This window comes from Artemia franciscana, unplaced genomic scaffold (genome assembly GCF_032884065.1).
Source record: "Artemia franciscana unplaced genomic scaffold, ASM3288406v1 Scaffold_980, whole genome shotgun sequence".
NCBI classification, from domain to species: domain Eukaryota; kingdom Metazoa; phylum Arthropoda; class Branchiopoda; order Anostraca; family Artemiidae; genus Artemia; species Artemia franciscana.
The window spans coordinates 45,485-55,958 of record NW_027069064.1 but is presented as its reverse complement, the minus strand read 5'-3'; positions in this window follow the sequence as shown (position 1 = coordinate 55,958).

Genomic DNA, 10,474 nt, shown 5'->3' with positions numbered 1-10,474 from the left:
ATATTTGATACAGGTTTGGTGCTTAACATTATAAGACAAATTCAGAAGCAGCTTTCTTCGTTGGTGTAAACATAGAGAATTGAGAAGGAGACATTTCAAGAAAATAACCCGAGAAAAAAAAAATCCATAATATGCAGAGTAGTTCACGTTTTGACTGTAGCTTTACTGAACTTTACCCCCACCCCTAAATACGCTGATTTTTGCCCAGAGGCGCCATTTGGGGATTTTCCCCAAGGCGCCACCCCAGATTTTCCAGGGGGCCCAAGCTTCCACCACAAAGGGCCCTTTGCCGGCCATAATAATCCATTATGTCCAATATAATCCATTCTGTCCAATTGATTTGAAATTACTGCACACCTATTAACCAAAGAGCATAATTACTTGACGACCCTTGGGGTAATTACGCTATTTGCTATTAATTATTGCAAAATTTGAAAGTAGGTAAGATACATAATAAAATTCTCGAGTTCTGTCAAATGCCCATTTCCTAGATGATTAAGCGACACGAAGTCAGTCGGGGGGCCCAAGATGGAGTTTATGCCCACCCCAAGATTTGGTCCAAATGGCGCCTCTGTTTTTGCCTAAAATATTTATTTCCAGTGTGTTTTTCCGTTTCTTGATTTGGTCATAGTTGATTAAATTTACGGTTACAAGGGTTTAAACAAGGGTCGTTCTCGTTTCGATTGCGTGGCATGGGAAATACATGGAAATATATATAAAAATTGGGCTATCTATTTGCACATTAGAGGGGAAAGGGTAAAGTACAGTGGATATCCAGTCACAACTAGTTAACTACAAAAATTCTGCATAATCGGAATTAAGAAAAATTTTCTTAACATGATTCCTTTATAATAGTCCCTAATTTAGGTTTATACCCTTTCTTCTTTAGAAAACCGGCATTGAACCTGTGGATGATTAAATTTAAAAAAAAAACTAGTTTTTTTTTAACTGAAAGTAAGAAGCTACATTAAAACTTAAAACGGACAGAAATTACTCTATGTATGCAAGGGGCTGTTCCTTCCTCAGCGTCCCGCTCTTTACGCTGAAGTTTGACTCTTTCTCTCAATTCTACTTTATTAAATAGTAAATAACTTTAGCGTAAAGAGCGGGACGTTGAGTACATAACTTACAAATTAACTTACGTTACGAACTTCTATATTCGTATATTTTTATTATGTATATGAGGGGGTTTGCCCCTTCATATTTTCAACTTTCAGTTATTGAACTTTGAGTTTTTAAACTTTGAAAGTTGAAACTTTCAGTTTCAACTTTCATATTTTGTAACTTTCAGTTAAAAAAACTAGTTTTTTTTAATTTAATTTCCGAACATTTTGAATTAATGCATGTTTGATTTTGGTTCTCCGCACATAAATTGTTAATATAAAATTTGCTTATTAATCCTTTTTTTGGCTAAATCGCTTTCTCTTAGTTTTGATCAAACGATTTTGAGAAATAAGGGGTGGGGAAGGAGGCCTAGTTGCCCTCTAATTTTTTTGGTTACTTAAAAAGGCAACTAGAACTTTTAATTTTTAACGAACGTTTTTATTAGTAAAAAATATACGTAATTTAAGAATTAACTTACGTAACAAACTTCTATATTCTTATATTTTTATTATGTATATGAGGGGGCTTGTCCCCTCGTTAATGGCTCGCTCTTTACACTAAAGCTTAAGTTTATCCCAATTCTTTAAGAATGACCCATGGATCAGAAAGGCCGTAGAATAAATAGTTGAAATTACTAAAGATAGTTTAGCATAAAGAGCGAGGTATTTAAGAGGAGAAGAACCCCTCATATTCGTAATAATCTTTTTTCGTTTTAAGTTTTAATGCTACTCTTTACGTTTAATTGAAAAAACTTTTTCATGCTTATTTTTTCATTGTTTTTTTTATAGTAATGCTAGAAAATCCTGCGCCCTTTTCATAGAATTTATCTTGCCCCATGACATATTCCTCCAAGGAAAGATCCTCCCACATAGCCCCCTCCTCTCAATCCCCCCCTCCCCCAATAAAAAAAATCCCCCTGAAAACGTCTGTATACTTATCAATAACCATTACTGTATGTAAATTAAATAATAAAAAAACAAGTTTTTTTTTAACTGAAAGTAAGGAGCGACATTAAAATATTAAAACTTCTACAGTGGGTTTCTCTGATACGCTGAATCTGATGTCGTGATTTTTGTTAAGATTCTATGACTTTTAAGGGATGTTTCCCCCTATTTTCTAAAATATGGCAAATTTTCTCAGGCTCGTAACTTTTGATGGGTAAGACTAAACCTGATGAAACTTATATATTTAGAATCAGCATTAAAATTCAATTCTTTTGATGTAGCTATTGGTATCAAAATTCCGTTTTTTAGAGTTTCGGTTACTATTAAGCCAGGTCACTCCTTACTACAGTTCGTTACCACGAACTGTTTGATTTTCTTTTGGAAGGCTCCCGAGAGATGTTAAATTTGGGCATTGCAATACACTCTAGACAAATTATTCCCCGAACCCTATGTAAACAAACTCCCCCGTTAAATTCATCCCTCATAATACTTGATGTACAATTATTTATCACTGAGCACAATTTTTGGATCTGTTAAGTGAATAAACTTATTTAAATGAAGCCTTAAAATATGTTCCTATATTAACAATTAAATAAAAAAAAGTTTTTTTAATTGAAAGTAAGGAGCAACATTAAAACTGGAAACGAACAGAAATTACTCCGTGTATGAAAGGGGCTGTTCCCTCCTCAACATCCCGCTCTTTACGCTAAAGTTTGACTCTTTCTCTCAATCCTATTTTATAAAACAGTGAATAACTTTAGCGTAAAGAGTGGGAAGTTGAGGGGGAGACAGCCCCTTTTATGCACGGAGTAATTTCTCTTCGTTTTAAGTTTTAATGTCACGACTTCGGAAAAACATGTCTAAAGCCCTATGTTTTGAAGAAACATATTTCATCTAAATGACGTCTCATTAATTGGAATTTAAAGAGCAATTTTCTTCCTTTCTTTCCCAGTGGTGGCCATAACGTTTTTGGTATCTATGTGGCAATCAAAATTACGAAATATACCGAATGACTTCCAAAAGATGACTTAAAAGTCATGGAACAGGCAACAGTCAAAATCACATTGAATTTCCAACAAAATGTGGTGTACCAAAAATTTTGGTTAGACGGGAAAATTAAAACTAAAATAGAATGAAGGAATGTTTCATTTTCGCGCCTGTGAAGGAATAACTTCCAAGGAATTGAATTCACACCAGAATTCCGAATTTAATTTATTTTGCTGCTATGCCACCCTATGCCTTAAATTTAAAGAATAAACGGTAATCATGCTAATTCGTACTTTAAATTATTCATCGGGTATATGCAATGAAACATGGTTGGTCGTTAATGAATTTAAAAAAAATGAGTTATTACTTTCTTGTGTATTTATTGTTAAAAGTAAAGATCAGCACATAGTAGTGCTTAGGGTTAATTTAAAGCTGAAATTTTGGACGAGTAATTATCTTTGGGGAACTTATGACGTTGGTAGACTCTAGGATGAGAATTTGAGAGAAACTTTCCAGAAACAGTTGAAAAATCAACTAGAGAGTTTAAAATTTGACAATCTAGAAGATAGATAGAATAATTTTAGGAAATTAATTTTTAAAATTGCTGATGGTGTCTTAAGGAAGAAAGTTAATAACGCAGCTAGGAGCATTAGTCAAAGTTCTTTATGTTTACTAAAGAGATAAGGGGATTTGTACGAGAATTATCCGAGGGTAAGATCACAAGAAAATAAGAGGAATGTAAACAAAGTGAAGAAGGCATCAAAATATGAACTAAGGAGGTATGAAGTGGAGTCCATTTATCAAATTGCCAAGGATCTGGAAGACGCAGCTAAAAGTAAGTAGACGGCACTAGACCCTTAAGGTCCAAACCGGCGGTGCTGATCTCCGTTTCATGGCCCTTCATCCAGGAAACGCAATGGGGTGTTGGGGGCCAACCATCCTGTGCTTTCACACATCCTTCCTGCTTACCTTCCCCAGATTTCTCCAGGTACACATTTAGAGCTGGGTCGACTCTGGCTGAGCTTATAAGAGTCATGCCACTGACCCCCGTCCCAAACTAAATAGCTGGTCACAACTGGGATTGAACCTGTGCCTCTTAGACACAGAATTCCCACACCAGCGCGACAAGACGCAGCTAGACAACATAATAGTAAAATATTGTACTGAAATGTTAATAAATACAGACAGAGTAGTCAATGAGAGGGACTTGTTACAGTTAAAGATAGGAACGGGGCCAAAATTAGTGGTAAGGAAAAGAAAGATGGGCAGAACATTTTTAAAATGCGAGAAACCGGGATAGATATATAAGAAAAGACAATGAGGGAAATGAAAAAGTCTTTGACACTTCGGATGTGAAGAAAGATTTATTTTGTGGTGAAGGATTAGTGACAGTACCAAAAGAATTAAAAAATAATAAGGCCTCATGTTTTGATAGTGTGACAAATCAGTTTCTTAGATATGATTCCAAATAGGCTAAAAATGAGTCATTGAAGATTATGAATATGATTTTTGACAAATGAAAAGCACCCAGTGATTGTAGGAAAACCCAAATTAAACACATGTATAAGAAAGGTGATAAGAATGAGTTTCGTAATTTTAAAGGTGTTGGACTGGCTTCTATATGTAACAAATCACTTAGTATGATGATACTTTTTAGACTGAGAGATTCTCTAGACAAAGTTTTAGGAGAAGAAAAGTGAGGTTTTGGGAAGGCTAGTCCTTTAGTCCTTAGTCTCAAAGATTATGAGCAAGCCTCTGATCCAGCTGATAGAAGAGCCTTAGCGAAGATCATATCCTTTTACGGTATATTAGACAAATACACTAAAGTGACAAGGGGTATACCACAGCTGCGGTTAAGATAGGAAATGTATCTGTTTACAATGGTTAAAAAGAGGTAAAATAGTGTACTTCCTGGGGAATAAAGGGTAAAATTGGTGTTGTAGAGTTGCCCTGTAGCTACAAGATCAGTTAGGAACTTCTTTTTAAACATCACTTACAGCTTTTAATGAATTTTATAATGATTCTGATTCTCCTGGGCTTGAAAAAGGTAATGCCTCTTCATCTAGAGTTTAATCGCTTTAATTAAGTGTCTAAATTATCCCTTTGGTAATCTTGTGTGCCTAGGGTAATACCTCAGCAATTGGACAGTGCCTGATTTCGGGCATCCGTTTTGTAAGGAAAAACAATGAACAAAAAAAAATTTGAAAATCAGTCAAATTTCCCATTATTTGGGATTAAAATCATATTAGTCATTTTTTCTATGTTTAAACCTTAGAAATGTTACGTTAACAGCCTTGTATATTTAAATAGCGGCATTCAGCCACATTCCTCATATCATATGCATACTGTTTTTTGTTTATTTACAAAAGTAGTGAATACAACTAAAAAAGAGGTTTGTAACACCCTGATTTCTTTGATCAACAAAGATCATAATGATCATTGATCATTAGAGTGGAACATTCAGTTACTTTCACAGTCATTAAGACTGTCTTCAACAGGATTTGCTTGCAAATCTAGCTCCTCTCCTTCAGACTTAGATTCTGATTCAGGTCACCGTACATGTTCCGAAGACCACCCCCACCCACCCTAAATAAAATTCCTGGATACAGCCCTGAGAGTTATATATCAACTTCCACCTCCACCCTCCCATCGCCGTTCCCTTAGAGCTAATTCTGTATTTATTTAAAGATTTTTTTCAAAACCACAGCTGAAACACAGTGGCCGTGTAACTAGAATAAGAATTTCTTTTGGACAATGTAGTCAGTAATAACACATTCAGTAACAACATGTTGAAAAGCAGGATAAATCTTAGAAAAGGCACAAGAGCTTTTGATTTCCAATTGACTGAGCCCCCTCCAAAGCTTGTTCAACCACCTCTTCCACATGAAGTACTTCTGGGGAAAAAATATATGAGCAATACAATACAAAAAACAATATTAACACATTGAACTCTTATGGGTCTTTACCTTTACTATAATTAATGTAATACGATTGCCCCTGACTTAAACAAGAGAATATAAATTTCCATTTTCCTTCTAATGAAAGTCATAAAATTATCGAAGAGTAAAATAGGGGGGAATATTCCACGGGCGAGGTATTTCATGAGGGTATTTTCCGGGGGAGGGGATAAACACCCTCTCGTGTTGAAAAAATGACATGAATACAAAATTTCTCTGAGATATGAAATTTAAAACAACAATAAGGATATTGATTCTGCTTTTGCCCTCCATATTGTTGAAAACCCAGGTCATGTAGTTCTTTTGATGAGGCACTTTAAATATTTGAAGCAAATGGCTTCCTATACTCTTTTAGGAGGCAATTGAAATTAAAAAAAAATCCATAAATACAAACGATGCTTTAAATAAAAATACTGGATATAATCCTTAAGACCCAATTGACAACAATTTAAATTAAAGGATTCAAATGAAAATTTTCTTCAGTTTAAATTAGGATCGTTTGTCCCCACTTTTAATGAATATTAGGCTAGTAGACAAGCTAAATCAATCGCTAAATAGTGAATTATTGCCTAATCTAGTTAGCGCATAGATTTTAATTTAGTCTGTCTTAGTTGTTTTGGTTTATTTGATTCAGTCTTTTTCTGCTCAGTTACAGTTAATTCAAAAGGTAAATTTTCCTTTTTTCAAGTAATAAAGACGGTGGAAGTCCCTGACGAATTATCTGCCTCTATCAGTTTCGCTTCTTTTTTCTACTGGCTGACGTTATCCTCAATCCTGATTCTATGTCAATAGAATTATATGTCTTATTCTGCATTCACATGTCAATTCTGATTCTAGCTCTTTCTGTCATTAACAGTTCACAGAACTAATGTGATTTTATTTCGCCTAATATTTCACCATTTTAAAATTATAATTACTTTTACTATAGGGCACTATATCGTTCTGATAACAAGGGACCTAAGTCAGACAGACCACTTTCTAAAAGAGGAAACACAGCTATACAAAAAAAAACTAAATCATATTCATTCTTTTTTTTACAGTCTTCTTGTGCTTTTGTCCTCTGAAAATTGCAAAGCGTCGTAAAAAAAACGCAGAAGCATAAAGTACATGAGTCTTCTACAACCACGAATGTTGTTATAGAAATCACACTATGAGATAGCCAAAAAGTCGTGAGATACAGGGAGGCATATTTTCCAAAATGATTTTTGTTTTTCTAAACGTTTTGGAAAATGATGCTCAAGGCCTTTCTCATTTCCGCAGCCGTAGTGCCTTTGTTTGGAGTTGAAAGTAATTGGAGGGCAACTAGTCCCCCTTGTGTACTCTGTTTGTAATCTACAAAGAAAAGAGGGGATACCTCGCTTGCAAAACTTCTAAAGACGAGAACGTCTTTAGACTACACTGAAAGATGTCTTTAGGCTGCACTTGTTTAAAGACTGCACTTTAAACCAAATATTTTAAAATAGTTTCTCTTTTATAATAATGTCAAAGAGCAATCAAAAATTGTTGTTTAGGCTCCCAAGAATTAATATTGATTTTTTTTTCAGTCAATATAGTTTCTTGAATCTAAAACATAATAAATATCATTTATGCGTTTTCGGTTTTAAATGCGCTTAAACTATAACTAAACAATTCTCTCATATAAAAAAGAATTTGGTACCAAAGAAGCAATTAGACTAATTTTTTAAGTGTTTGTAAATACTAAATTAGTTCATTTTACTCAATATTTAATGAAAAAATTAGTGTCATTAAGTTCACAAGATTTCAGTTCTAGGCTCTTGATATTGTAAATAAAGTGACCTGTAGAATCAGGAAGCGCACTTCTTTATAAGATCCTTGAAGGTGATACACAAGAGTAGATTTACTAGACAACTTTGGGATATTAACCCCTTATTTTTACAGTCCAGGATTCTTCAGAAACTTATTACCATTGTTCTGTACTTTACAAAGATAATTTTTCTGTCTTACAATTTCCTTCAAATTTAATTAGGTACTTTGCAAAGATAATAATTGTATTTCGTGATTCCCTTAAAACTTTAAATGAAAAAGAAAAATTTAAGCTGCCAAAAAGACGACTCCCCTGACTTACAACAGTCCAACCACGCTTTGAAATTGTTTACGATCTTTTCTTAGGCAAATTACCCAAGGGAACCTCTAAAAAAGATTTATGTAGCTTCAAATAATCATTGTATTTCTTTATTCCCTTAAAAATTTAGCTGAAAAAGAAAAATATTCCACAAAGACCATTCCCCTGACTCACAATAGTCCTACTATACTTAAAGATAGTTTACGGTCTTCCGTTAGGCGAATCACCCAAGGGAACGTTTAAAAAAGACTGATTTAGCTTCAGATTTTCAGTCAATAGCCTCCTTGGTCAACAACCTCCGTGGAATATACTTTGACCATGAGACATCCCTTATTTCCACAGTCTTACGTTCTTCAAAAGGCTGATGCCATCATTCGGTACTTTACAAAGGTAATAATTGTATTTCGTCATTCTCTTAAGGCTTTAAATGATAAAGGAAAAATCTAATCCGCCACAAAGACCTCTCCCCTGACTCACAACAGTTGCAGCACGCTTAGAAATTGTCTTCGATCCTCCCTTAGGTGAACGAAGATCTAAAGAAGATTGATTTAGCTCCAGTTGTTCTGTTAACAGCCTACTTGGTCAATAACCTCCTTGGAATTTTCTGCGACCATGAGACATTACTTATTTCCATATTTTGGTCTTCTTTACAAACTCAGTATCATCATTTGGTACTTTCAAGAAATAACAATATTGTGTTTCGTTAGTGTCTTAAGATTTCAAAAGAAAAAGAAAAAATCTCAGCTGCCACAAGGACTATCACTCTGAGTCACTACAGTCCCACCACGTTTAAAGATTGTCTATGATCTTCCTTTAAAAAAACAGCATCTAAAGAAGATTTATTTAAGTTTAGATATTCAGTCAATAACTTCCTTGGAAAACTATGACCATGAGACGTCGCTTATTCCCACAATCTTGCGTTATTCCTTTAAAACTTTAAGTAACCAAAAGCTGATCCTTAAAGCCGTCAATGGTTAGACCATTGCTCAAGTGGTAGTAACCATCCGCTTCACACATACCAACAATATACTCATTCTCATTTGTGGTTCCCATTTAGCCCATGTCTAGTCGACGTTTTGTAGTCAATTACAGACAGTTGAAATTTTTGTTTCTCGCCCAAATTCCTTGGCTTATAAATGCAAGTTCACTTGCATAAGAGTCGAGGCAGATTGCAGGAGGCCCTTGTAGGCCTTGAATTGGACTCGTTATTTCCATTTGTCAATATGCTGCTTCCCCCTTTCTGCGATCGTGAATTAACCTGAGAGAGAACCTCCAACAGGTTGGAACACAACTCACCGTGAATTAGCATGAGAGGGTTGACTCTAGTTCAGCGTTGTCGAGTGATAGCCATGAGAGGGAAAATTTTCAAGTAATTTAACCCGTAGTCAACCTGCGTGTGTTCCCCAGCAAGAACCTCCAACAGGTACAACTCTAGTTTGGCATTTGTGAAGGGACACACATGCACGGAAAGGTGTAGCATAAATGGCAGACAGTAACAACGGCAATCAAACGGATAAAATTAACCCTTGACTGGGCTGCCCACTTAATTCAACAATCTGTCTTGGCTTTTTTCTACAATTGGCCATGACTTCCACTTTTCCCACAACTATTCCCTCTTTTGTCAAATTCAAAAATCAACGGCTTAGCTGATACAAAGACCACTCCCCTGACTCACAACACAACAGTCTCATCACACTTAAACATGGTCAGCAATCTTTTTTTTACGTGGATTACCTGAGGGAAGATCTAAACAAGATTAATTTAGCTCCAAATTTTCATTCAATAAATTTCTTGGTCAATAGCATTTTTAGAATACGCAGCAACCATAAGACATTATCGATTTCCACGTCTTACGTTCCTTGGAAACTCAGTACTACCTTTCAGTACTTTACAAAATTAAAAATACTTTGCAATTCACTTAAATCTTTAAACGAACAGGAAAAGATCTTAGCAGCCACAAAGACCACTCCCTAGCTCACAACAGTCGCACCTCAAACAGAAATTGTATACGGTCTTCCCTTAGACGAATCGCTAAAGGGAAAATCCAAAGAAAGTTTTAAGCGATCCAAAGAAAATTGATTTAGCTCCAGATTTTCAGTTAATAGCCTCAATGGTTGTACCCAGAGATAGAGAAAGAGAACGTACTCATCGACAGATCAAGAATATACTGGAACCCCGGGATATTGGCTAATAGAGTGAGATACCGAAAGAAAATCACTTGGAACAGTAAAGTTTGTAAAAGAAGAGCTTTTACGATATGTAATAGGAAAATTTTAATTAAAAGACTTCAAAATACTTTTTTTAGAATATGTATTTTGTGATTTAACTTATTTGTAGAAAAACCGGTAGTCTTGAGAAACTAAATAGAAAGATAATTACTGCAGATGACAGGATCATTC